This window comes from Anomalospiza imberbis, chromosome 2, assembly GCF_031753505.1.
Source record: "Anomalospiza imberbis isolate Cuckoo-Finch-1a 21T00152 chromosome 2, ASM3175350v1, whole genome shotgun sequence".
NCBI classification, from domain to species: Eukaryota; Metazoa; Chordata; class Aves; order Passeriformes; family Viduidae; genus Anomalospiza; species Anomalospiza imberbis.
The window spans coordinates 35,286,899-35,293,680 of NC_089682.1; the positions used below are offsets into that span (position 1 = coordinate 35,286,899).

Genomic DNA, 6,782 nt, shown 5'->3' on the forward strand with positions numbered 1-6,782 from the left:
CCTGGAGGGTGGTTCTTCACACACCTGCCGCTCTTCAGAAATAGATGGGAAACTTTGTACTGCAAAATAATTTCAAAGGGCAGTAGCTCCAGTGGAATATGGGGCATAAAAACAGAGAGAAACGATCATGTGAAGAAAAGCTGACCTAGCCTTGATGCAGAAGATCTAGTGCCTGTATAAACAAGGCAGAAACTACTTGAACCTGCTAACTTCCACATAATTCCAGCAGAAAGACTAGGAGAAGGAAGAAGAAAGAAAAGAAATGCTTTTCCTATAACTTAGTGAATTCCTTGCAGCAATGGGAAGGAATGGGAACCTAAGTTGATTGGGCTTGTGCCCTTGTTGGGCCCCCTCCCACAACAGCTGTAACCAGTCACAAGGTATGATAGAGCAGGGCAAGGTAAAGGCTGTGTGCAAATGCCTCACTGAGCTTGCTGGGGGGGGTCCTACAAGAGCACGTGGGGGTGAGGACTGAACTGTTTTGGTAAAAACAAGATATTAAATGGTTGGACTAACTGCAGAGTGGGAGGAGATGTAGAAACCTACAGTCCTAACCAAGAAACTGCTGCTCCCTCACTCCATCACTGCAGGCAAGTCTCCTCTCTCCCCTCTTTTCTCCCCCACTGCATCTCGCACCCTTCCTGGATTTCTAGCTTGGTGTTTGTACAGTAGTTCCCAAGCACATCCTGGATGTATTTTGTTTCCCTTAATTGCACTTTTTAAATGATACCTGGAGGTTCTCAGTAAATGGTAGCTGAGTGTGTGAGCAGTATGGAAGCACAGTGCCTGCCAGCCCCCGGGTGCTGGGGTATGTTGTTGAGTTGCTTGTCTGCCCTATTTACATGGAGACTAATCAGCTCTCCATGGAATTTCTGTTTGATCCTTTGGCCTGTCTAAAGGGAAACACAACACTAACTGACAAAATATGTATATTTTGGCTTTCAAAAACTATTACACTTTGCAAATGTCACCCAGACATTGAGCTTTGTGGTTGCCAGGGAAACATCATGGGAGATAACCTGATCGCAGCTGTGAACAGCATCCTTTCCTCTCCTGGTGTGAAACCTGCACTTCCAGAAATGCCTGCTCTTGTCTTGGGGTGTTTCATCTTTAGAAAACAGAGCTTTGAAAAATAAGGATATTTGCAGTCCAGAAGATATTTCCTTCTGAAATGGAGCTGTCTGGGGGGAGTTGTTCCTTGGGCTCAAAGGCAATGGCTCAGCAGCAGAGGGTTTGTTGTGCCCCGATAATATCAGTGTCTACTGGAAGAGCCACAACCTTGTTCAGATAATGTGGGATAGAATCAGTGGTGGGGGGAGTTGTACAGTGTCAGTCTAGGGTTTGAAAAACTCTGTCTCTCTGGAGCTATCAGCTCAGAGAATCACAGTCTGGAGTCAATGCTGGAGCTCCAGATAAGATAGATGGAGGCTCCTGTCTATGACCTGGTATAAAAAGGGCTGTGCTGCGTCATCCCAGAGGCTGTCAGGGATTGAGTGCCTCTTGCAGTGAGGGAACCTCAAACTGTTGTTCCCAACAGAAACGTTCCTGTTCTCCCCTTAAATATTGTGCTATGTGCTGTCAGGTGGAGGTGGGATATCAGGGATCTACTCTGATCTTCCCTCTGTGCCAGGCAGGGCCAATCCGCTTGGGAAGGCAAAACTGCATCCTGCCTTGTAAGTGATAATAGCCCCAAACATCTCTGCCTGTTTCTCCAACCCTTGAAGAGGTGCAGCAGCCCTGGACACAGATGGTGGTGAGCTCTGGGCTGGGGCTGGTGGGACACAGGCCATGGGTGTGCCACATGTGCTGGCAGCAGCTCTGGTGAGGGAGAAGTGGGGATGAACACGTGGCCCCAGGGAAGCCTGATGTGTGTCTTCCCTTTCTGGTGTGACAGAAAGGCACTTTAAAGACGTGAGATGCAGCTCTTTTCCCTGACACTCAAAGAGCCAGTTGACAAGCTGCTGTCAGGGTAATGTTGTCTAACTCCCTTTCCCCCAATAATTTCTCTGGTAAAACTGCAGTGCAGTGGAATCAAATGGTGACAGAAACCAGTGGGGGAATATACGTGTTTTCTTTCTTTCTTTATTTCTTTCTATTTTTTTTCCAAGTGTGCGCCTGTATTGGGAGCTATGTGCACATCGGTAAATCTCGCCAGTTCAAAGAAATGTTTTTAGTGTTCATATTCAAACTTTAGCTCTTCCCCCTCTGCTAAAGAAACAACAAGCCTTGAAGACGCTCCCAGCTTGCATGGGATTAAAAAGACATTGTGGCTGAAGTGGAAAACAGCATCTCATGTTTTTCCTTTGAGTTACATGTGCAGAAAGCCCCTCTTCTGCTCTTCTAGCTGGTGCTGTGAAAAGTCTTCTCTGATGAGAAAAGACAAATTGTAGGTGGAGGAGGGAGAAAAGGGCTATGGTTATAAAACTACCTTGCAGGCAGACAGCTCGTGCCCTGGGTCATGCCAGAATTACTGTGAGCAAACCTGGGAGTGGGACTAGCAGTGCTGGAGAGCTGCTGTGCACTTGGGCACAAGAGTGAAGCCTGGCCCTTGATGGCGTAATTACCATTAACACCTCCTGTTTGCCCCAGTCATTTTCCTAAGGTGGTTGGCTGTGGTTCATTGGTGGTTCCTCTCCTCATTTCCACAAAGAGATGAGAATTTCCTGGGTGTACAAGGAGAGGGAAGGAGCAAGAAGGCTGCAGCTTCCCATCAGCTTTGTGCAGTGCAGCTGGTGCTTTTCATCACCTGATGCTGGAGTAGAAGTGTGGCTACAGGGCTCCTCCTCTCAGGCAGCGTCTTTCCTCTCTAAGGAAAGTCTCTGTTATTCAATTTTGTTAGAGGCTTTTACTCTAAGAACCCCTCTTTGCCATCCTAACTCCTGTCAGGCTTCACTAAGGGTTTTTAGAAGGGTCTTTCTTTACTTTTTAGTCTTTCCTCTAAGCTTAGCAGAGCAGAGAAGACCTGATCGTGTCCCTCAGAACTCTAACTGTGACAGGCTGGTCAGCCCTCTCTTAGTATTCAAAGTAGGGTGTTTTACTCTTAGGATGGATGTAATTTGTTTTAAGGCAAATCCTTGGGGTTTCATTTTGCTTCCCAAAGTGTAACAGCTGCTTAGGCTACATTTGCTTGAGAGCTGAAAACCCTGCAAGGGTTTGTCCATGAGCGCTGCCTTGGGTCATTAGGATTAATCTAAGCAATTGCCTTGCCCTTTCCTTCAAAGGGCTTAGGCCCATTTCACTCAGTGATGAATTTGGCCCCAGAATTTAAGTATCTACTTCTTTTGTACTTCCCATCCTCAAAAAACCCTAAAAAAATCAGATATCCTTTGGTAAAAGGGCACCATAGTTTCTGCATAGAGCAAATAAGGCAGAGGGATGTGAAAATCATGAAATGCTGATTTTTGCCCTTTTTTTTGTTTTGTTTTGTTTTAAATAAGCTACATCAACTTCCTTATCACTCAGTCCTTAGGAACTGCCTTGGCACAGTGGAAGAACTGATTGCATAAATGCCAGCTGTAACTCTCTTATTTTGGTAACAAGGCATTACTAAAGGCAGAAAGGCAGATTAATTCAGTGCCACGCTCCCGTGAGGTCAGTGTCCTTTTGTCCGAGCCTGGCTTAGGAACCCTCTGCTACCTGGTTTTTGCTTTCAGCCTTGGATGGGGGGACTGTAGTAGTGGTTCAAAATACACATCTGTTTTTGCAGCAAGTCATGAAGAGTGTGCACATATAGGTTAATTGTCAAGGGAAACCGACTTCAAGTACCATCAGACTGTTTTCAAATGTAATCGTGACATCTAAGAGGATGATCTTTGAGAGATCAGAGAGTGGAAATTATTCTCTTGCTTTGCACATCTGAGTGCAGTTTGGCTACAGTCAAAATAGCTGTTTCAGCCTACACTGTCAGTTTGCTCTTATCTCCCTTTCCTCTTGTTGTATTATTAATAATAATGAAAAAAGTTAAAGACGGCGGTAAAGACCAATCTGCGTGGGGCAGGGCTGGAGCCAGCCACTGCCTCTGAGTCATTGTGGATGGTGACCAGCGTTTGAGTGCCCCTCAAAGGGACGTGCTGGCCCCGGCGATGGCAGGAAGCTCTTTGCCACGCTGCCTGCGGGTGTTTGAAAGGCAGGACTGCTGGATTTGAGCTCGCTCGTTTGCTTCATCTTCCCTCCCTCTCTCCCCTTGCACAGCTGCACTTAGTAATGAAGCTGGCAGCCTTAGAAAGTCACTAGAAGTAACCCAGCTGCCTCTGCGGGTTCACGGGGAGAACGACTTTGTAGCTGCTCTCAGTCAGTCCATTAATTGCACATAATAAGGCGTTTAGTGACAGAAGGATGGTTGCTGAGCCTTAGCTGAAATAACAAGGGCCTGCCAAGAGCTGTGTTTCTTTGTCAGGGAGGGTTGTGGAGGGTCCTGGCGCTGAAGTGCGGAGCTGGAGCCGTGCAGGGATGAGAGCAGCGGGAACCTGCTGCTCCCTGATGTGGAGGGCGCACAGCTGGCCCGGCACTGAGCAGGGAAGCACATCCATGCTGAAGGACCAGCAGGGCTGATCCGCTCTGGGGACAGCAGGTCCCTGCATTTCCAGCAGTGTCTGCCTGATGAAAGCCATGGGGAGCTGCCCCACTGCCAGAGGGACACCTGGTGGCTGCTGGCTGCACCACCAAGCACCTCGTGAGAGATGAGTCGTTCTAAATGGCCTGGACATGGGACCTCCATCCCTGTGAGAAAGAGCAGGGCAGATTGCATGGAAAACCAGGGTGGACTGGGAAACTTGGGCTCTCTAGATACCAAGCTGGCCCTCTTGGTTTTTATGGGAAAATGAGTAATGGGTTGAGGTGGGTGCTTGCCTCAGCTGTCTGACAGATTCTTTGTGAGCTGGCATGGGCCCAGAGAAGAGGAGGACAATGACATGGCAAGGGGATGCACTGGCAGCTGTTTCTGCAGGGAGGAGTGTGAGGGGTCCATGCAATGCAGCCAGGCTTGCTTGGAGCAGCTCACTCCCTTATTAATAAAGCAGCTGCTCCCACAGCACCAAGCATTTCACTGGCATCAGCCCCTGGTGTTGTGGGGCTCCCTACCCCTCATTCCCAGCTCAGCTCTGTGGGGAAGCAAGCCCAGGAGCTGTCACATCAGAGCCATGGAGCTCCTGTCCATCTCGGTGGGGAAACAGATAGTGACATCCTCCATGCTGGGAGAACCCAGCCCAGGATGACCCCACAGCTGGAGGGTGAGAAGGCTATGCATGTCTGTGCACGCAGGCTGCTGCTGCAGCGCCTGGCTGGCCCACAGTGAGGGTCACCCTGCAAGGGAAGGGCTGTACCTCCCAGGAATAGCCAGCTACACTTGCAGTGGGCACATGCAGGTGGTCCCTGGAGCCCACAGCTGGAACATCTGCCTCGGTTTTGGTCTGTGCAGCTGCCTGGCTGGTTGGCATATCCCTCACCTGGGAGAAGGTCTGTGCTAGCAGTTGGCAGGAGGTGTTCCTTTGTCTGAATGAGCACTTGGGAATGTCAACATTTCTCCAGGCTAGTTTACTGCTCTCCTTACATATTTATTTTAATATCTCTGTCATGTGCAGCACTACTTCTTCTAGAGGGCCAGGATGTTTCACAAAGAGACATAAATATTACCCCTGCATGGTGAAACAGGGGTACAGCACAAATGGTTGCTTTGAGCATAGGTTTTCCAGCCCTGAACTCTCACTCCATCATGCAAGGTCCAGAAGGAACAGGAGGCAGGTCTGGCACAGAAACCTGCAAGAGAGTGAACAACAGCTTTCCAGGTCAGATTACAGAGGTGAATTATGGCTTGTATGAAAGGTCTTAGGAAATGTGGGGGATTGGCAGCCCTGCTGGTTGTGACACCTCTGAGGATCTTTCATGCACCCCTTTACCATGGTAGAAGAGGACATGACCTGTCCCTCTGCTCAGATGGGAACATTCTGGGGGAGCTGTCCCACAGCTGAGTGATGCCATCCACTCTGAGCAGTGGGTGTTAATGCTGCCACCTTTATTACTATTTTTAATTAACACCCTGTCATGACTTGGCAACATTCCCTGTGCCTCAGGACGTCTGGACAAGGTCTGGCTACCTTCCTCCCCAGGGCATTCCTGACAGCAAGCCCAGGGCTTGGAGGCAGACAGCTCCTTGGTGACATGATATCAAAACATACAGTTAAACAGCTGCTCCTGCCTGTGCTTTCTCCAGTGCTGTCCTTGTCCTCTTCCATGTCCTTCCAAGGAGAGAGGCAAGGACCTGGCACAGCTGGCCTGTCCCACTGATGGCAGCAAGCCTTGTGCTGATGTTTTGGGCAGCCCTGCTTTGCTGGTGGGCCTTATTTGTTGTACAGCTGAAGTGGAGAGGACACAGGCTGATGTCAGATCCTAATCACCTACCTACAGCTTCCATTCATTGCTCTACTTCTCTCCATCTTCTCTTCCTCTCTCCCTAAAGACTTCAGCCTCCTTATTCTACTCACCTAGTCTAGACAGCCTTGCTTTTATAAAGTTTTTGAGGTTTTGGCTTGAGCTTTTCAAAACCTGGAGACCCGAGGCATACACTGCTCATAGGAGTGTGAAACTCTGTGGCCAGAAACGAACCCATGACTTTTGTTTGCTTTTCAACAGGGGAAACACATCTGCAAATCCTCACATCAGAAGTCCTGGGTAGATCATAACAGATCTTTGGTAAGATGCAGAGAAGCGGAATGCGTTTATTCACAGAAAATTGCAACTTCAGCTGGCAAATTATTTCGATTTATTCCAAAACAAAGTGTTACAGC

General features: G+C 48.6%; 1 long non-coding RNA gene across 1 annotated transcript; it reads left to right on the forward strand.

Moving 5' to 3' along the window:
- The first annotated feature begins 286 nt into the window (after positions 1–286).
- On the forward strand, positions 287–3,687 carry LOC137468664 (uncharacterized). The gene is made up of 2 exons (XR_010996090.1): positions 287–594; positions 1,635–3,687. It is a non-coding gene; the product is annotated as an uncharacterized lncRNA (long non-coding RNA).
- The last annotated feature ends 3,095 nt before the right edge of the window (positions 3,688–6,782 follow it).